Here is a 22342-nt window from a genome sequence, read left to right on the forward strand (position 1 = left end):
CTATCCACTGCACCACCTAGTTGCCCCCCTATGCCTTATTTTGGAAATGATCTTAAAATAACTCCAGATAGGGAAAATAGTCAAGAGAAAAACAGACCCTTCTTGAGAGTCAGCTCTCAAGATTGAACTCTGGTCCACATTAACCCAGAGTCCTTGAGGGGTTGTGGACCAGGGCTCAAAGCTAGAACAGAGTCCTTCCTTACTTTTACTTTTTGAACTAGCTTCCTTCAAAGTACAACGCAAGCACCCCCCTTTTCCAAGAAGCCTATTCTGATTCCTCTGGTTGTTAGTACCCTCCCCCAAGACATCATTTTGTATGTTTTTTGTCTTAATTATATATTTAGATGTTGTTCCCAACCCATCTCCAGTAGGTGATTAACTCCTAGAAGATAGAGACTGTTTTATATTTTATTTTTATCCCCAGTGTTTAGCTCATCGTCTCCCATACAGCAGGCACTAAATAAGAGCTTATCACATTTAACTGAAGTAGATTGAATTAGCTAAGATCAGTCAGCTAGTTAATGAAGGATTATATAATTCCAGTTCCAGAGGGAGTCTAGAACTAGGGGCAGAAATTTGGGAATTATTACATAGTAGTAATAATTGAAGCTTTTGCATTGTCTAAACTCCAAGTGACTGAACTTTAGTGGCAAGTGCATTAAACAAAGGCAAATTATATTATTATCATGTATGTATATGTATATATGTACACACACACACATATATATATATATATTACAGTTAGAATGGTTTGAGTATTATCAAAACACTTGGTTAGAAAACTGTCATGGTAATTAAGACAAACTAGTACAAACATTTTGTGTGTTCATTGCATTTTGTTGCTGTTTTTCTAACTTTGGTAATCCCCCAGAGGAGGTATGTCTGGAATGTGTTTTTCACCTTTTGAGTTGACTCTCTAAATCTCCTCCCAGAAAGTAATTTGTTTATCAGTGGTTCATTTTAGGAGCACATTGAGGTCAATCTATATATGTGTGGGTATGTATATATATATGTATATATATGTAGTATGTATATATATGTATGTACACACACACACACACACACACACACACACCCTACTACAAATATGAGTAGTTAGGAAAGATAGTCCCCTGTGGTCCCAGTGTGTAAACATCCCATGCATCAGCCAAAGCCAGTGTAGCACAGCATACAGAAATCTAGCTTCCAAATCAGGAGACCTTAGTTTCCATTGCTGCTAATTGTGTAATCCTGGGAAAGTTACCTCTCACTCTCCAGACAACTCTGTTAGACTCTAAGTTGTGGAAAAATGCTGACCTGCATTGGTAAAAGGAGTTCCCTCACTTTGTGGGTCTTGACCTATTTTGGGGTGTGTGGAGACATATTGTTTTTGTGTGGAAATTACAAAAGCTATGAAGACCCGGTTGTTTGGTGTCTATGATTTGGAAACTCTTTCTTTAAGAGACATACATGCAAATAGTATTTGTTTTAATAATGAATAATCCTTCTGGAACAAAGAAATTGGTTTGTCGCTATCCCACACCCAAAACTGAACTTTACTGGTCACTTTGATCCTAAAGCAGACACCATTCAAGCATTTCAAAATCTTGCTATGGACTTCTTAGCCACCTTTCCTAATTTCTTTCCCTTTTCTATTGGCAACAATTTCCTACAAAATAATAGGGAGTCTGTTTCCAGATTACCTAGAAAGGAAGCAGAGACATTGTCTGCTTGATAAAACGACCCTGTGTTTACCATTTTTATTTAAATGGCTTGCCTCAGTGAATTCTTTAGGACTGAGCCACTTCTATCTGTGTGCAACCACCTTCCCTTTGAATCCCCCTTAACAGGTTTTCAAAGGACTTCAAATAGAAATTATTTGGTCTTCATAGTAACCCTATGAGAAAGGTAGTGTTAGTATTATTTTGTCCATTTCACAGGTGAGGAAATTGAGCCTCCTAGCTATTAAATGACTTAGCCCAAGGTACCCAGTTAACATGTATTAAAAGAAATAGATATTGTTAAGTAACATCACATACTTTGAAAAATGGAAAAAGAAATATTAGGGCTGGAATTAATTTCCATAAGTCCACTGTCCAAGATGTGACAGTACCCCATATGGGACATTTTCCTTGAACCAGCCCTTTGTGAGCCTATTTGAATAGGAAACAGGCCTTCTTTGTTCTGCCACATCTCGTTTGACCTTGAAACAAAAACATTCCATCTGTTGACATGGCATATGGGTCTTTACCATTTCCCCAGGGAAGAGTATGCAGGATTCAGAAGAACTAGGTTCAAATCCTGGTTCTCCTACTTACTAAGTATGAGGTGTGACTGGAATCAGTTCTTTCATTTACAAAATGAGAAAGTTAGACCAGGTGATCTCTAAGGTCCCTTCCAACTCTAAGAACTTTGGTATTAAGAAAACAATAGAATAGCAATATTGAAACCTGACTGAGCAAAGTACATCCCTGACTACCTTATAGCAAACCCATTTCTAAACAAGATTTGAGCAGCTAATTTTTCCTCTAAGCTCTTCTCAGTGTCTGTACAGAACTCCCTTCAATTACTTTATTTTTTTACCTGCTAAATATAATTTCTAATCTCTGTCATATCCATCCCTCTTTTCCTTGTCCCTGTTGGCAAATAAAGATCCAGTCTAGGTAGAAGTCACCTCTGAACTAACAATACCACCACACTGTTAAACTCCCTTCAGGTTATGTGTCTTCCAGTTGGGTAATAATGGTGGTACATATACTACCAACTAAAAGCCATTTTAGGATTGAGATAACACATAAGAAATAAGAGTTAGTTCCAGGACAACATTGTACACAGCAACAGCAACATTGTGTGATGATCAACAGTGATAGACTTAGTTCTTCTCAGCAATACAATGATCCAAGACAATTCCAAAGAACCCATGATGGAAAATGTTTTCCATATCCAGAAAAAAGAACTGTGGATTCTGAATGCAGATTGAACCATACAGTTACTACTTTTGTTTTTGTTTTTTGAGGTTTTCCCATTTTGTCCTGATTCTTCTTTCACAACATGACTAATGCAGAAATATGTTTAATGTGATTGTACATATATAACCTATATCAGATTGCTTGCTGGCTTGGGGAAGGAGGAGAGAAGGGAGGGAGGGAGAAAAATTCAAACTAAAAATCTTACGAAAACAAATGTTGAAAACTATCTTTACATGTAACTGGAAAACAATAAAATACTTTTATAATTAAAAAAGAAATACGAGTTAGTTGATAAAGTTTCCAAGAGTCCTACTAGCAAACTGGTTGCTGTTGTTCAATCATTTCTGACTCTTTGTGACCCCATTTGGGGTTTTCTTAGCAAAGATACTAGAGTGCTTTGCCATTTCCTTCTCTAGCTCATTTGACAGATGAGGAAACTGAGGTACACAGAGTTAAGTGACTTGCCCAGGGTCACATAGCTAATAAGTGTCTGAGGCCAGATTTGACCTCACGGAGATAAATATTCCTGACTCCATGCCTAGCATTCTATCTACTGTGCCACCTAGCTGCCCAGCAAACTGATAGAGTAATACTGCATCAGCTATAGTTACTTTGTTTAAAAAATGGGGAAAGGTTTTTTTTTAATTATTAAACAAGGGATAGGGATAGGGACTATGCCTGTGATTTCATTGGTGTTAAGGGCTATCCTTGAGGAACTTCCTCCCCCAGTGTAGGTAAGCTCCTTCTATGCAACATATAGTCTTAGAGTTACCAAGAACTCTGAGAGATTACGTGACCTTCCCAAGGGTCACGTAGCCAGTATGTGTCAGAGGCAGGAATGGAAGCCAGATTTTCTTGATTTTGAGGTTAGCTTTCTCTACTATGGCTACCCTGCTTCATTTTATAAAGCAAAAATAATGTAATTTTGGAATTACTTATTTTTATGTTAAAATTTTTTTTAACGGCTTCTTGTTTTTATATTACTTAGATTTCTAAACACAGTTCTCCTCCTTCCCTACCCAGAAAGCAATCCCTTGGAACAAAGAAGAAAAAAGCAGATCAGCAAAACTAACCAATATATCAACAAGAGTCTGACAGTATATGCAGTGTTGCACACCCATAGCTTTTTAGAGTGCTCCTTGCTTTGTAAAGAAGTGAGGAGGGTACATAGAAAATGATTTATTAAAGTGGGTTTTCCAGACTGGTAATTTCAGCAGTGGTTTAGATTAAGTTGATTTAAAGCAAATCCTTCCTTCTTGGAACTCCAATCTCCTAAGACAAAATGGCTTTTAAATTCTATCTTTGGATAATTTCTTCCTTGTTCTTAATTGTAAAGTGTTATTTTTACTTCATTTATAATTCTTTTTCTCCATTCAGGAGGCAGCTAAGTGATGTAGTGGATAAAGTGCTGAGCCTGGAATTAGGAAGACTCATCTTTGTGCATTCAAATCTGGCCTCAGATGTTTACTAGCCCTGTGATCCTAGGCAAGTCACTGAATCCTGTTTGCCTCAGTTTCCTCATCTGTAAAATGAACTGTAGAAGGAAATAGCAAACCATTTCAGTATCTTTGTGAAGAAAACCCCAAATGGGGTCATGAAGAGCAAGCTACAACTTTAAAAAAAGACTGAACACACTCCCCCATTTAGACTCCACAAATATCACATGACAAAATATATTTTAAAAATACCAAATGTTTATCTTCCATGGGACAGCAACTTAGATTGTGTAAGACAAAGATGATCCCATCCGATGTGATAAGGCTTTGGTAGTACCTTATTCATTTGTGCTTATGATGTTTTTCTTCTTTTGATTGTTGGATCTAAGCATCCAGAACATTATCTAATCATCTGACATACAGACCCAATCCTCTCGGGTAATAAGACGTTTATCTGTTTCTTCTTAAGGCTGCTATCAACAAATCCTATTGGTGACTTCAAAGGCTTTTCTTTGATAGCACTACATTCCCTGCCAAATGAACATTCCTCATGCTTCCTTTGAAGCTTCCACTGGCTCTCCATTTTCCTTCATAAACTTAGAAGACTGAGAAAGATCTTTCTGCTCTTCTGCCACCTGTAGACTAATCCATCCCAGACAGACAAGGATTGATTTTGTTTTGGAGGAACCAGAATAACTTCTGGGAAGATGACAGAATAAGGGATGTAAGGAAGCCTAGTTCATCAATAACCATTCAATAATAATAATAGCTAACATTTATATTGAGCTTTAACATTTGCAATGTGCTTTACATATATCATTTAATTTGCTCCTCACAATAATCATGTGAGGTAGGTACCGTTATTGTCTCTATTTTATGAACAAGAAAACCAAGGCAGAGGGAGGTTGACTTGCCCAAAGCTATGCGGCTAGTAAATGATGGAAGTAGGATTTAAACTCAGGACTTCAAATCCAGTGGTCTATCCATTTATTCCCCATTACCTTTCAAAAATAAAGGTTAGAAATACTCAAAGAAATAAAGCTGCCCCAAATCACCAAAAATAATGAGCAAATTAAAGAAAGACCACAATAAACTGAGCATATAAACCTATATGAAAATATTGTTTGTCCTTCATTTTTTGAAGAGAGCCAATGACAGTAGTAAAATAGTGGATGATGGGTGATGTTTTAACTTGCTCATGAATTAGGTTCAGGTGAGGCCTGGACTATTGCAATATTTTCCCAATTGATTTCCTTGCCTTAAGTTTCTCCCCACTTTGATCCATCAACAACACAGTTTTCAAAAGGATTTTCCTAATGTGCCAGTCTGACCATGTCTTTATACTCTACCCACCCCCCTTTCCATTTCAATGACTCCCTCCCTATTACCCCAATCCCTGCCGTCTTGCCCCATTTGCTGGCCTTTTGAATGGGCACACGGATTTGGTACTTCAAGGCACTCCAAGCCTGATGTTTTCTACAAGTTGACTGCTATGCTGCTGGAATAGACTTCCCTGGATAGGGAGATCAGTTAAATTCCTCTATTCAAAGCTCTCAGAAGTGTGGTTAGTTTATTTGGCTAACACGGAAACTATAGAGCAGCACTAGGAGAACATTGTACACAGTTAAAGAGCAACATTGTATGATGATCAACTATGAATGACAGCTATTCCCAGCAATACAGTGATCCAAGACAATTCCAAAGGACTCATGGGGAAAAATACTCTCTATCTCCAGAGAAAGAACTGCTGGAGTTTGAATGCAGATCTAAGCATACTATTTTCACTTTTTATTTTTCATGGTTTTTTTTCCTTTTGGTCTGTTTCTTCTTTCATAACATGACTAATATGGAAATAAGTTTTACATGATTGCACATATATAACCTATATCAAATTACTTACTGTCTTAGGGAGGGGGGAGGTGAGGGAAGGAGGGAGAAAATTTAGAACTCAAAATTTTTAATGAATATTAAAATTTGTTTTTACATATAATTAGAAAAAATAAAATACTAAAAAGCGGGGGAATGAAACTGTAGGACAGGACAAGATCAGGGCACAAGAAGAGTCTAGTTTGGTTAAGATGAGAAGTATATAAAAGAAGACATTGTTATTATTAGTATTAGTATAGGAAACTCTCAGATGAATCAACTTCCTTTACTATTGCAGTTCAGCCCCTTCTCTGCATCTTATAGTCTTGGAGAACTGCTAGAGCATTGAAGAGTTAGATGACTTGCCCAGGGTCACACAGACAATATGCGTCAGAGTTGGTACTGGAATCCAGATTTCTTGGCTCCGAAGGCTAGCGCTCTTTCCACTAATCCAATCTTTCTTCTATACAGGGTGTTCCAAGAGTCAGTGTAACTTTAAGCAATTAAAACAAAACTGCATTAAGACTTATTAATGTTATTGTTATGATGATCAGAGCAGCAATCACATTTATACAGTGATTAATACTGTTTATAAAACATTTTCACTGGAATCCTGTGAAGTAGGTAGTATAAGTATAATTTTTCCCATTTAGTATCAAGAGTAGAAATGAGGCTCATTTGTAGAGTATGTAGACCCTTCAAAGTAAGGAACTAATGCTATAGCTGTAGAGAGGTCAGGATGTTTTTCCCCTAAATGCAGAAGTACTTGGCCTACTATCTCATTGTAGCTTCTTCTTAGCTTAGTCTAGAGTTTAGAATGTAAACATATTTGTATCCGATACTTCATACATTTTTGATTATTGTCTGACATTGTCCCCAGCTCAAACTCAGGGAAATCTTCAAATGTGGCTCTTGACTCATTTTCCATTAAAATTCTCATCTCCTTCCCAACTCTGTGTTACTCAAAAGGAAAATGTACACATTATAGTTTTGAGTACCTTTACTGAATGAAATACAAATTAAAAAAATACAACATTAAAACCTTAAATGGCTGAGCACTGCTCAGTTAGAAAGGTCATCCATCTCTATTCCCAACCCAACGGCTGCTGAGTTCACAACTTCTTTTATCCAAGGGAATGGATGTTCCCGAAGCTCTTAAGCTCTTTGCAGGAAAGGCAGTCCTTCCTTCCTTCCTTCCTCCTTCCTTCCTTCCTTCCTTCCTTCTTCCTTCCTTCCTTCCTTCCTTCCTTCCTTCTTCCTTCCTTCCTTCCTTCCTTCCTTCCTTCCTTCCTTCCTCCCTCCCTCCCTCCCCCCCCTCTCATCTCTTTCATCTCTTTCTCTCTCTAGACTCGAGGTAGGAGGACTTGGTGTGATAGGACCATCAATTCCCTGAAGCAGCCTTTTCCATCCCATACACAACATAAGAAGACTTTACATAAAAGATGACAAAACTGCCCTGATCCTGAGTGACTCATTTCCATATGGAGAAGCCAAGTATTCTCATCTCAACCTTGCTTCGTTAAGGGCAGAGTAACCTTTGTGTTAAATGGTCAATGCCTTGCAAGTGCTTCCTTTTGTCTCACTATTGAACCTGAAATAAGAGAGAACTGACTTTTTGAGCTGGGCCGGTAACACCTTGATTTCAATCCCTCTTTTCTACTTACCAGCTGTGTCATCTTGGCTAAGTCTCTGTAAGCCCTGGGCTCTTCATCTATAGAATGAAGGGACTAGATGAGATGGCTTCTAAGGTTGCTTCCTGCTCTAAGTCTGTGATCCTATTTCCTTAGTTTGGGCCTTAAAGCACCTCCCCCACCCCCCCCCCCCCCCGCCCATTTTACAGTTATACAGATGGGGCAAAAATGGAAGTTCTTACTCCATGATTTTCACTACTCATGGTGAATCCACTATAACTTCTGTAGGTTCAGCTGTTGGTCTCTGTCCAATTTCCTGGTAATCTTTCTACAATGTTTGCCACCATTAACAACACCTTCCTCATGGACACTTTCTTTTCCTATGACTTCAATGGGACTGAATCACCTTTGCAGTGTGTCTTGCCAACCACACCAGGTGTTCACCAAAGCTACCTCCTGGACCTTCTTTCCTTTTCTCAGTAGCCTTTTCATCAGCTCCCATGTGTCTAAGTATCACCTCAGTGCAGGTGGCTTGCCAATCAATATGAAACATTCTGCTTTACTTTGACACAGGCAGGACTGGAGTTTATCTATTAAGTACTGCAAAGTACTGGATATGGAGTGAAGATGACCTGAGTTCAAAACCCCACACTTATGTGTATGACCCTGAGCAAGTCACTTAAGTTCTCCTCTTCAATTTCCTCATCTATAAAATGTAGTAATAATAGCACCTACCTCATAGGCTTGTTTTTAGAACTGAGTTAAAGCACTTCGTAAACCTTAAAGCACTATATTGTTAATAATGTAGCTATTATTATTAATAACATCAGGAGATATGGTTTGAGGTGGTCATTCAAATGCTAGATCTAGGTAGGTCACCAGGTGGTGCTCTAACAGCAAATACCCCAGCTCACACACCAGGCAGCCAGAAACCAAATGGTCCCTGGGGGTTGTTGTATCCAATCGAGCCATTGGGTGGCACTCAAAGCTTGAGCTATATCACTATAATCTTGGACACAGTGAAATGACAGTTTGGGCCATTTGGGGAAGGTAATCAACAGCTCCAGTGCCTTCTAGGGATCTTATCTAATCTAAGAGTATGATTCATAACCAGCTTGGTTCATACCCCCCCCCCCCCATTCCAACAAGATTTCCAGTTCTTCCCCCATTTCATGTGACCTCAAAGTATTCATTCACCTGGAGGTTAAAAAGTCTCTACTACTAGAGAGAAGACAACGATATTGACCTTAAAACTCTTGATTGCAATGGCAATTAGCCATTCCTTGTATAGCAAATATAAGTTCTGCACTCACTTCTCCAATCTTCATCCTCACTGGCAGCTCAAGTATCCAGAGCCTGGCTGTTTGTTACGTTTCCCTATAGGACTCCAGGGGTTAACAATCAAGGGTTTCAGGCATGCATCACTGCCTCTCCTTCCTTCCCTTCCTTTCTTCCCTCCTTCCTTCTTTCTTTCTTCTCCTTTCTGACTATATAATTGCTTTATTCTAAATTTCTAGAGCATGTGATAGGAAGGACACAGTTTCCTCTGAGGTTTAATTTTAAACGTTCTCAATTGGCTGGTAAAGCCTATAAGGATATTTCTTTTTTCCAGTTTGGTTTGAGGGAAGACAATTAAAATTCTTTTTTTTGTGTGTGTGGGGTCAATTAGGGTTAAATGACTTGCCCAGTGTCACACAGCTAATAAGTGTCTGAGGCTGTCTTTGAACTCAGGTCCTCCTGAATCCAGGGCTGGTGCTTTATCCACTGCGCCACCTAGCTACCCCCTAACAATTCAAATTCTTAATGGCCATTCAAATAGAATTCTATCATTTATCCCCAACTGCTTTTAAGGTTCTACAGTCTTTGAAGCCTCCATGAAAACAGCTGCAACACTTTTTTTGCATTTTTTTGTTCTTTTAGATCCACTAGGGCAGTGAGTCAATCCTCAAGCAAAAGAATCTGCAGGACACTGAACTTCTCAAACTCATTTGCAAGACCAGCTTAGGACACCTGATCTTTTGTAGAAAGACCAAATTGATGATTGGTGGCTTCTCAGGCAGGTCAGCCAACCTGGTGGCAAGAGATTCATGATAAGATTTCAGAGCACCAACATCAGCTTTCTGGTTTCGAGAGCTGGTCACCTCAACTGCTGTCCAGTCAATAGTTTTCAAAGGAAGTTTTCATTCAGTGTTGGAATTCTTCACTGACCCTGTCATTACACAGGCTTCTGTCTCAAAATGTCTCACTGCTCACTGATAAATGAATATCCACTTATGCCAATTAGTCATACAGATTTAATTAGCTTTAAGGAAGGGTTTATTTACTAACTAAGGTGGTTTCATAAAAGTAGTTGATGCAAAATGTCCCCTTAAAAGTAAGTGACACACTCTACCATCAATGCATACAGGGTCCAAGGGAATGTGGGCTCAAATTTAGCACATAATCAAAGGTCACCTCATGCTCCTGGGAGTCCTTTTGCTGGATTTTCCAAGATATTTCTCTTTGTAGTTTTTCTGCTGGGCTCTTTGTAGATCTGCTTTCTTTACCTTGTCTTATGTGTCCTCGGTTTTCTTCTTTTGATCAAATTAACTCATATTTTGACTTTTTAAAAAAAAATCTCAGGAATAAATTATTTAGTATCTATTTAAGTTTGAATGGTTTCTTCAAAAGCCTTTTATTTATAATTTTCATTAATTTGTGGACAGCAAAGCACGTATTTTATATTGTTGTCTTTTGATTTTTGCTTATGAAGCTTTTTTTTTTTTAAGTGAGGCAATTGGGGTTAAGTGACTTGCCCAGGATCACACAGCCAGTAAGTGTTAAGTGTCTGAGGCTGGATTTGAACTCAGGTACTCCTGACTCCAGGGCCAGTGCTCTATCCACTGCGCCACCTAGCTGCCCCTGCTTATAAAGCTTTGATGCACTATTACCTTTTCAGTTTTTATAGAGGCACTGCTTAGAAACTTATTTATTCCTCAAGGAACTTACATTCTAAAGGGTGAAAACAACACAGGCAAGAGGAAGTTGGAAAAGAGACCCAGGGGTACTCGGCTCCAGAGGCATTAGAGTTAAAGCCAAGCAGAGCTACAGATGCAAAACGGAGTGAGCTGGAAAGCACAAATAACCATCCTCCATAAAGGAAGACTTTGAGAGGAGCTTGGGGCTCCATCTTTTGGCCTTCCAATAAACTCTGTCTTATCAGTCTCCAAAAAAGGGCATTTACCTCAAGAAAGACCCAATGACATCTTTAGGAGTCCAATCTGAAGACCATAGGATTATCCAGTTTTTTGTTTTGTTTTGTTTTGTTTTTGCAGGGCAATGGGGGTTAAGTGACTTGCCCAGGGTCACACAGCTAGTAAGTGTCAAGTGTCTGAGGCCAGATTTGAACTCATGAACTCCTGAATCCAGGGCCGGTGCTCTATCCACTGTGCCACCTAGCTGCCCCAGGATTATCCAGTTTTAAGAGCTACAAGGTTATCTAATCCAAACCCTTAATTTTATAGATGAAGAAGCTGAGGCACAAGAGGTGGTTACCTTCTGATTACTATCACCCCTTGATGAAATTAGTCAGGCAGCAATCTGTTTTGTCTTAGCTGAAAGACTATTTAGACTTAGAAACCTCTTCTTAGATATCCTATAATTACTGTAGAGGGGCCCCTAGGTGGTACAGTGGGTAGAGTGCCAGGCTTGCAGTCAGGAAGAACTGGGTTCAAATCCAGCCACAGACACTTACTAACTGTGTGACTTTGAGGAAGTCACTTAAGCCTTTTTGCCTCAGTTTCCTCATCTGTAAAATGAGCTGGAGAAGGAAATGGCAAACCACTCCAGTACCTTTGCCAAGAAAATCATAAATGGGGTCACAAAGAGTAGGGCATGACTGAACAACAACATATTTGCTTTAGGCTTTCTCATTGGAGGTCAAATCCAGTATCTTTTTAGGTTAGGGCAAAGGGAAGAGGAGGAGAAAGATATTTTTACACATGACCTTTTTCCATATATGTAAAAACAACAATAGTAGGGTACTAAACTCCAATGCCTCAGAATTTAATTACTCCTTAGTAATTGAAGGCGTGGTCACAGAAAGATCCAGTGGGCAGGATATACTTGGAGAAAGAATGACCGGAAAGTATTGAAACTACCACTTTACCACAAAATCAATGATGGATACCTTCTTCCAGCTTGCTCAAAAAATGTTCTTCCCCGAACACTGGAGGCACGGCCACATAGCTGCTGGCAGCTGGAAAAGAAATATTTGCTAACAAAAGATGGAAAACAAAAACCAAGCCTCTCCTTTCTATTCCCCAACCCTTTTCTTCCCTAAACCTGGGCTTCAGCTAATGGGGATAGGCGGCTCGGTTTGTGAAGCTAGACACCATTTGCCAGCACAAGAGAAGAGTTTCAAGTAGTGGAAGATCCTTCATTGAGATGCAAAAAATGAATCCTAGGGCAGCTAGGTGGCTCAGTGGATGAAGCACTGGCCTTGGATTCAGGAGGACCTGAGTTCAAATTCAGCCCCAGACACTTGACACTTACTAGCTGTGTGACCCTGGGCAAGTCACTTAACCCTCATTGCCCTGCCAAAAAAAAAAAAATGAATCCTGGCTCTAGGCCAGTCACACCTGGAGAAGACCATCAATCCAGCAATGCTGTTCTTTGCTCTGGGCCACCCCACCCACAAACACCTTTATCTCTCTGTCTCTCAAAGTCTCAGCCTTCAGTTTTCAACTCAGTGGTGCTTTTATTAGAGGTTCTAAAGTACAGACTATTCAGTCTGCAAATGGGGAAAGCTTTCTTGATCTATCTATCTAGCCTTGGCAGGCTATCTTATTTTTCAAGGATGCAGACCTGTGACATTGGTGTGAGGAACTCAGTCTATCCTTGCTCCTCCCCCCCCCCCCCCAGCCATGTACATGGACAATTTCTCTATTATCCGGAGATTTATAAAGTTGCCTAGGAAACCTAAGCAGTTAAATGGCTTGTCAGTGACTATGTCATCAAGGCTGATCTTGAATTCAGACCAAGGCTAAACTTCAAGACCAGCTCTATCTCGACCACACTTCCTCCTCCAGTAGACTGCTACTACCCATAACAGGTTATGATTTCCTGAAGTCTGTATATGTATCCTTTCCTGCCTTGAGGAAACAAAAACAAAACAAAACAAAACAAAACAAAAAAACCAAACCAACAAACTATTTGATTACTCTCCTTAAACGGAAGCATGGGGAAAATGAATCGTTTTGCTGGGAATTTTCTTAGTTTCCTGAACGAAGAATGGTAAGGGTTTTATCACTACTTTAGCCAGTGATAGGGTTTAACTAGTGTTTAACTAGTGTTTGGGCAACCTTTACAAGGAAGGATGAACAAATTCCCAGAATAAGTAGATGGTTTCCCATTCTTAAATTCTTTTCCTATTAAAAGGCACATTAAATATTTGACTGATCAATCAACAAATTGTTAAGCACTTAATATGGGGTAGGCATACAAAGAAAAACTGAATATCACCCTAGAAGTTACCATATCAATGGAGATATTGGCGCGCGCGCATGTGTGTGTGTGTGTGTGTGTGTGTGTGTGTGTGTGTGTGTGTGTGTGTGTGTAGTTTATTATGTGAATGACCACTTGGGGTAGATATCCAGATAAGTTAAGAATTTCTTTTTAAAGATCCTTTGGTAAGATTAGAAATAAAAGTTGGACATGTGGGGTGAGGAAACTCTTTACTAAAACAGGTCAGAACCTTCTTTGTAATTTATAAGCCTTAATGAGCTGCCTAAAGTAATGGTTCTCAAAGTGTGGTCCAGGAAGCCCAGGGGGTAGCTGGGACCCATTCACGGGGTCATTAGGTCAAAACTATTTTCATAGTAACACTGAGATATCTTAATTTTAATACAGTAAATATTGATATTTTGTTCATATAAACAAAAGCTTTTCTGGGTTTTCAATAATTTTTAAGAATGTAAAGAGGTCCTGAGTCCAAAAAGTTTGAGAACCACTGTCTTAGAACATTGAGAAGTCTGGCAAAGAATTGGAAAATGAGGGGATGCCCATCCATTGGGGAATAACTAAACAAGTTGTGGTATATGAATGTAATGGAATACTATTGTGCTGTAAGAAATGATGAACAGATAGATTTCACCAACACTTGGAAAGACTTACATGAACTGATGCTGAAAGAAATGAACAGAGGGCAAGAGGACTGTATAGATTATCAACAACATTGTATGATGATCATCTGTGATAGACTTAGCTCTTTTTGGCAATACAATGATCCAAGACAATGCCAAAAGACTCATGAAGGAAAATGTTCTCCACATACAGAAAAAAAGAACTATGGAATCTGAATGCAGATTGAAGTATATTATTTTCACTTTTGTTGTTGTTATTTTTTCTTCTTGTGTTTTTTCCCCTTTCGTTCCGACTCTTCTCTTACAACATGACTAATGTATAAATATGGTTACCATGATTGTAATATATAACCTATATAAGATTGCCAGCTGGCTCTGAGAGGGAGGAGGGAAGGGAGTATGAGAGAAAAATTTGGAACTCAAAATCTTACAAAAGTGAACGTTGAAAACTATCTTTACATGTAATTTGAAAAAAGTAAAGGTCTGGTAAAATGGGGCGGGGAGTGGAGAACATTGAGAAGTCAAGGGAAGGGCAGCTAGGTAAGTGGTGCAGTATATAGAGCACTGGGCTTGGAATCAGGAACACAAGTTCAAATGCAGCCTCAGACACTTACTAGCTGTGTGACCCTGGACAAGTCACTTAATGATATTTGCCTCAGTTTCTTCATCTGTAAAATGAGCTGGAGAAGAAAATGGAAAACCATTCCAGTACTTTTGCCAAGAAAACCCCAAATGGGGTCACAAAGTGTTGGACATGACTGAAAAATAAAATAGACTGAGAAGTCAGGGGACTTGCCCAGAGCTACATAACCAGTATATGTTATAGGGGGGCGTTGAACTGAGTCATGGCTTCCACTTGCTCTTGTTATGTCATCAAACAAACAAACAAAAAACCCATGGTTTTCTTCTTTCCTACTCTTTCTTTAGTCAATCTATTACAACTCTCCAGGCTATCTCCCTAATATTTAATAATGCCTTATGAAGAATGGGCAGGTTGGAGATATCTGAGATATCTGAAAAGCTATGTCACTACCATGTTCTCCCATTTTTCTCCTCAACATGTCTACCCTGACCATCGGTGTTCTCTCAGCCAAGTGTTTCTAGCTTCTTTTCTTTCTTTCTATCATTAACATGCCTCCTGAAAATTGCCTCTGGATATGGCCTTATCGGTTCCATTCTTTTGAAAAAAATAACAGTATCAGAGCAGAACTCCCTGATCATTTTTCTGCTTTTCTCCATTTCCGATGCCATGGCATGTTTAGCCTTAAGCTTTTCAGACATTTTAGATAGAAAGTAAGTTTGTTCAGCAGCTTGTTTCAGAACTGCATATAATATACACACATACACACACACACACACACACACACACACACTCAAAAGAGCTTTTCCATTTCTCTGCCTTTAAAAAAAAAGCTTGGGACATTCTCTTCTTGTTGAGGTCAATCATTATCTTTAGATTGGATTCAAAGGGCATTTGATCTTGCTGAGTGAGCTTATTTTTTTTCATCATTGACAGCTACTGGTAGAATGAATACACACAGTGCAGAAAGTCACACATTGCAGAATGATAATTGGCATTTTTATAACAATTTAAAATTTGCTAAATACTTTGAACTTACAATAATAACAACAACAACAATAATAATAATATGTAGCACTTGTTTGGTGGTGTCCAACTCTTCATAACCCCATTTTGGGGTTTTCTTGGCAAAGATACTGGAATGCTTTGCCACCATTTCCTTCTTCAGCTTGTTTTACAGATGAGGAAACTGAGGCAAATAGGGTTAAGTGACTTGCCCATGGTCACACAGCTAGTAAGTGTCTGAGGCCAGATTTGAACTCAGATCTTTCTAACTCCAGGTCTGGCATTCTATCTACCATACCAGCTGGCTGCTTGAAAGCTAGCATTTATATAGCACCAACTATTGCTAGACATCGTGTTAAACTCTTTACAAATATCATCTCATATGATCCTCACAACAATACGGGGTGGTGGGTGCTGTTATTATCCCCATTTTATAGTTGAAGAAACTGAGGCAGACAAAGATTAAGGGACTTGCCCAATGTTATATAACTAGTAAATGTCTGAGATCAGATTTGAATTCAGGACTTCCTGACCCCAGGCCCAATACTCTATCCCACTGTGCTACCTAGCTGTCTCATCTGTTCCCATTTTAGAGAAGAAGAAACTGAGGTTCATAGATGACTAGCCCATGACCACAGAGCAGGGTCCCAGTAGGGAGTTTAATATAGGCCTTCCTGATTCCAGGACCAGCACTCTACTCAGAGTTCCAGTCTGTCGCTATAAAACCTTCATTTTGCCTCTAGCTTAAAAAAAGTTTCTATACAAGTATAGTTTAGTGGAAAGGGTACTGAATCTGGAGGGGAGCATCTGGCCTGGAAACATGGCATTTATTATCCTTGGGCAAGTCACTTGAGCCTCAGTTTTCTCATCTGTAAAATGAGCGGGTTGAAGTAGCTGACTTCTAAGATCCCTTTCACATCTAACTCTACGACCCTCGAATTAATTACTGAAACAGAATCTATTCTTTTATTCTTTCCCCAAACACACAACACCAACACATTTGGCTGAGCTGTGTCCATCCCTGAGTCAGTCCTATACGCACATGTACACATATACACTCCCTTGTATATCACCACTAACCTTCCTGCCTGCAGTATCTCCCTTCCCCAGCCCATCCCCGGAACAGCTGCTAGAGTGATCACAGGTTTGACCATGACATTCCCCTGCTCAGAAAGCTCCCAAGCTTTCTTTCTTGCTTGCTTCCCAGATAAAATGCAACACAAGCCTAATATTGAAAAGTCTTCACTACCTGAGGTACCTGGCCAGGCTAACTACACATTACTACCCTTCAGTACTCTATGATCTGGCTCAATTGGCCAAATTGTATTTATGTCTCACGCATGATAGTCCATCTCTCGAATGCTCTTCCTCCTCATCTTTTCACCCTTGGGAAGCTCTAAGGCTTTTCCGGATCCACCCAGCTGCTATTGCCTATCCTTCCAGTTCTGAAGTTTCATTTCCTTAAATATGTACTTGTTCTACTGACCCTGCCCAAAGAGGCAGCTGGGGGTGGGGTGGCCACAGTGGATAGAGCACTGGGCCTAGAACTTATATATAATATCTCATGTGATCCCCACAACAACACTGTTATTATCCCCACTTTTCAGATGAAGAAACTGAGGCCAATGAAGGTTAAGTGACTTGCCTAGGATCACAAGTATCTGAAGCCACATTTGAACTCAGCTCTTTCTGACTTCAGGTTTGTTGTAGCTGTTGTTTGTCCTTCATTCTCAAAGAGGACCATGACATCGGGGTGATGTCATGACTTGCAGTGAATTTGATTTAAGTGAGGGAGGGCTGTGCAAGGTCACCAACCTCACTCTTACCTACAGAGTCATCTGGGTCCAGTGGCAAGACAGATCAGGATAATCGGAGATGGCCCTGGATTTTTTTTTTTTTTTAGTGAGGCAATTGGGGTTAAGTGACTTGCCCAGGGTCACACAGCTAGTAAGTGTTAAGTGTCTGAGGCCGGATTTGAACTCAGGTACTCCTGACTCCAGGGCTGGTACTCTATCCACTGTGCCACCTAGCTGCCCCTGGCCCTGGATATTTTAAGGCAATTGGGGTTAAGGGATTTGTCCAGTATCACACAGCGAGTAAGTGTCAGAGGTGAAATTTGAACTCATGTCCCCTTGACTCCAGGGCTAGAGCTCTGTTGACTGAGCCCCCTAGCTGCTCCCTGACTCCAGGTTCAGTGCTCCATCGAAGGAGCCACCAGCTGTATCTAATTCCCATCAGGGAAGAATAAAAAGCTTGCATTACAGGTGTGAAGGCCTAGAGGAGATTAGATAGTGTGAATTTGTAGAGCAGGTGTAGGAGGTGTTTGAGTCAGGTTCCAGGGTTTGTGACCCCAAAGGGGTGGGGTCGCAGGTGGAGGGGATCCAGGGGTCTACCTGAAGATCTAATTTCACCTACCCGGACTGAACTCACACTACCTGCAGAGCTATCTCCTTATTTAGGGGAAGCTAATCCAGAATAGACTTTCTGTGTGGAGAATCTATCTGGCTTCTGATCTCTGAGGCCCTTGGCTGCCTCTGGTTCTCAGAGGCTCAGGGCCTCTTGTGGTTCTTGGGGCTGAAGCAAAATATTAGAATGAAATATTAATTTGGAAGGGAGACTTATAGACAGCTGCATTTTTTCAGTCTTGTCCTGGAAACCTTCATGTAATACCTATTAATTCACTCTTTATTAAGAAGTTTTTATAAAGGGTCTGGTCAGTGGAAGAAATTCCTATTTAACCACAGTCAGAGCCCTGCTGAGAAATAGCAGACTATGAGAACCTCTGAATTAAAGATTTCGAAAGTGCTTCAGCTCTTCTCTCTGAATGAATGGGTTTCATTAGTGCTTTGAGATCCTCAGCAGTATGTGACATCCTAGTGATTTGAGGTATAGCTGGGCCTGCTAAAACACGTTTTGAAAATGCAAATTGTTTCCAACTCACTTCATATATTAGGGGAACATTTTCTTCTGAGTGTTGACTTCTTTGAGAAACAGCGAGAGAACTCCAAAAAACACAATTTTACAATAACTCACAGGCTGCCACTCTTCTGACACCTCCTTCCACAAACAAACTTCAGGTCTTTGTCAAGGTAAAGTGTCATATTTATTATATATCTTCTGATGCAGCTGGAGCTGTGGGCAAAGGAGGACAGGGCCACACTACACTTCCCCTTTTCCTTGCTTTTCTCTCTTCTACCATGGCCTTGGGCCCTAGGCCCAGACTTGTGAGTCTGTCTGCCCAAGTTGCCTGTGCTCCCCACAGTAACCTGAAGTTACTGTTGTATTTATAAATTTCTGAAACCATTTAACATTTATAAAACTGCTATTTTTAAAAAATTAGGTTCCTATCTTTGTGTGTGTATGTGTGTGTGTGTGTGTGTGTGTGTGTGTGTGTGTGTGTGTGTATGTGAATGTGTGTGAGACGAAGCTTTTGAGAGTTATGTCCTGAGCCCAATTGTTCCCATGAGTCCTGTGGTTTTAATTGTCCCATTTTGTACATTTTTGAGGGACACATATGCCTTTGTAGCAGAACTACCTCTACTGTCTAATTTTGAATGGAAATGGCAATATCTATCCTAGAGACATAATTTTTTTTTTGCATTGGCACCATTTGGCATATTTATTTTTAGCTTCTTATTGCACAATAGTTTCCATGGAGATAGTCTATTGTGGTTACCCATATCACAGCTGAAGAGGAAACAGGTGGGAGGGAGAGGGCAAGTCAAGAAGACAATTAACTTTAAAACAACAGCTGCATCACCTCATCCGCAAACTCAAAGAAGTTAGGGATAGAGCTCACAGCCCTGAGAATAGTCTAGGTATAATTCCAATTCCTGCCTCTCCCCCCTTGCCTCTTAATCTAGCTCTCCGGTGCCTACTTCGGGTTTGTGTTTAGATTCAGAAAAAACTGCCAGCCTGCACCCATTGCTAGATGGGCAGCTCCTTTATTTTAATTTATGAGCTCCTGTTGAGCAGGTTCTGTGTCATTTCAACCTTTGTATCACTGGTTGTTGTTGTTCAATTATGTTTGATTCTTTGTGATCTCATTTGGAGTTTTCTTGGCAAAGATGCTGGAGTGGTTTGTCATTTCCTTCTCCAGCTCATTTTGCTGATGAGGAAATTGCAGCAAACAGGGTTAAGTGACTTGCCCAGGGTCACACAGGTTACAAAGTGTCTGAGAGCAGATTTAAACTCACAGAGATGAGTCTTCCTGACTCCAGGCACTTCACACCAGGCCAGGTACTCTATCCACTGTTCCACCTAGTTGGTCTGCATCACCACTTCTTAGCCCCAGTACCTCTGGTCTGATCATCTAAGACATGGGATTGTGCAAATGTAGGAACTCCTTCCATGGAGACAGATTTGTACCTTTTTCTGTCGTCTTAGAGAGTTGCTTGAGGCTCTGAGTTGAAGTGACTTACCTCTTGGTTACATATAAATGTTAGAGGTGGGATTTGAACCCAGATCTTCCCGACTCCAAATCCAGAACTCTTATCCCCTACACCACAATTACCTCTCACCTTGCACATAAAATCCCAGGTTAAAAAAGGCACCTTGGGAACACCTAGATCAACCTCCTTAAGTAACAGATAAGGAAACTGAGGCCCAGGGAAGGGAGGAGAGGGCATATGCTTTTAAACAATGCTTACCATGTGCCCAGCACTGTGTAAAGCACCTTTAACAAATATTTCATTTGGTCCAACTAAGCCAAGTTCTCTATCAAAGCTGAGCTACCCAAGGTTTCACAGATAGTGGAAAACCAAGAAGTCTGTTTGTACCAATAAAGAGTTGATTCACCATCACATAACTCTTGGCACGATAATAAGGTGGGCCCAGAATTTCACAGCAAGAGAGCACGTCAGCTTACTTTTAGTAGACTGGGCAGTTCTTTTAATGACCATAAACTTCCCCTCTGAAACAACAGCCCATCCTTTTTATTTATTTTTTTTTGTGGAAATTGGGGTTAAATGACTTGCCCAGGGTCACACAACTAGTAAGTGTTAAGTGTCTGAGGCCACATTTGAACTCAGGTCCTCCTGAATCCAGGGCTGATGCTTTATCCACTGTGCCACCTAGCTGTCCCAGCCCATCCTTTTAATAAAATAAATATTTGAACCTGGAGTCCTCTACCTCCAGAGCCAGTGTTCCTTCCACTATTACATCACAAATCTGTAGAACTGAATGACCAATTCCTCCCGATTATTCTTTTTTTTCCCATTTAGCCTACCTGCCCCCTAACATCATTGCTGGATCCCCAAGACAAGGGCAGAACAAACATCTGCAGCCAGACCCTTTCCAGAGCTTTCAGAATTTCTCAAAAACTCAAATTTTCATGAAAACCAGACAGTAAATATCAGAGGAGTATTGGGAAAGAAATCATGTAGGAAGTGATTTAAAAAAATACCTTATCTCGGTTGGTTGTTGGCCTTTGTTCTCAAAGAGGACCAGAATGACCTTACTCTGTTGGAGTCAAGGTAAAGTGTGACCCAACCTCAGGAGACTTTACCACAGGCTGGGCAAAAATGGTCCATAGGAACATTTGCAGTGGATGTATCTCTAAATCTGTGCATCTTACCTTTCTTTTGAACTACTCTCATTCTGGTTCACCTTCTTTGATGCTGGGTGGTCCTTTGCCAGCATGTCCCATGTTTCACGATTGATGCCAAAGTTCTTCAGAAAGACCTTGAGAGTGTCCTTGTATAACTTCTTCTGACCTCCACGTGAGTTCTTGCCTTGTGTGAGTTCTGCATCAAGTAGTCTTATAGGCAAACGAACATTTGAACAGTGTAGTTGGCCCACTGGAGTTGCGCTCTCCATAGTAGAGTTTGAACGCTTGGCAGTTTGGCTCTTGAGAGGATCTCAGTGCTGGTACCTAATCTTAGCTGGGGAAGGGAGAATGGGAGGAAGATACCATTTTTTTTAATAAGTGAGAAAGGTTTAAAAAAAAGTAATACTAGTTAGAGAGAGGGGGTAAGAGAGAGGAAGGAAGGAAAAAGGAAAGGAAGGAAGGAAGGTAGGCAGGAAGGAAAGAGGGAAGGAAGGAAGGTAGGAAGGAAGGTAAGAAGGAAGAAAAAACACAGTGCACTTATATAAAAATGTTTACAATTTAAAAATGATGCTCACACCTTCTTCTCCGGTCCTGTTTCTACAACTTTGGGAAGTAAGTTTGTCGGGTATGTTATCGCCATCTTTCATGGGAGGACAGATTCGTAGCAAAGTGAAAAGAACACTGGACTTGAAGTCCATGAATTTGAATCCTGCCTCAGATGCTTACTTACCCTAGGAAGTCATTTAACTTCTCTCAAACTCATTTTCCTCATCTGTAAAAGAGGAGGACTAGACACAATAGTGTTTGCTTCTAAATCTATATCTTATGACCCAGAAGCAAAGAGAGGAGAAAGAAAATAGCCTTCCTCCCCCCAAAGCCATGTAGCAAGCTAGTAATGGAATGGGAACTAGAATTTAGGTCTCTTAATTGTTTTACCTTTTTCTTTGCTTTTTTCCCCCCAGGGAAGAACATAAAGCTAACAAGAGAGGGAAAGATTAAAATATTACAAAAACATCTGCCAGGTTGCTCCTTGATTTTATAAGCTAATTGCATTTTGGGATTAAAGGAGACTTCTGACATTAATGCTATCATTCTGATTTCTTGCTTTCCTAGTGAATATCTTTGAAGCCCAGGAAATGTGCATGTGTGTGTGTGTGTGTGTGTGTGTGTGTGTGTGTGTGTGTGTGTACTACATCTATATCTATC

General features: G+C 40.2%; 1 long non-coding RNA gene across 1 annotated transcript; it reads right to left on the reverse strand.

The window, feature by feature from the left end:
* Positions 1-6691: 6691 nt before the first annotated feature.
* On the reverse strand, positions 6692-21298 carry LOC122727871. Its single transcript, XR_006353212.1, has 3 exons — positions 21164-21298; positions 12050-12118; positions 6692-6743 (listed from the first exon to the last, which is right to left on the reverse strand). It is a non-coding gene; the product is annotated as an uncharacterized LOC122727871 (long non-coding RNA).
* Positions 21299-22342: the final 1044 nt, after the last annotated feature.

Source organism: Dromiciops gliroides, chromosome 5, assembly GCF_019393635.1.
Source record: "Dromiciops gliroides isolate mDroGli1 chromosome 5, mDroGli1.pri, whole genome shotgun sequence".
Classification (NCBI taxonomy): domain Eukaryota; kingdom Metazoa; phylum Chordata; class Mammalia; order Microbiotheria; family Microbiotheriidae; genus Dromiciops; species Dromiciops gliroides.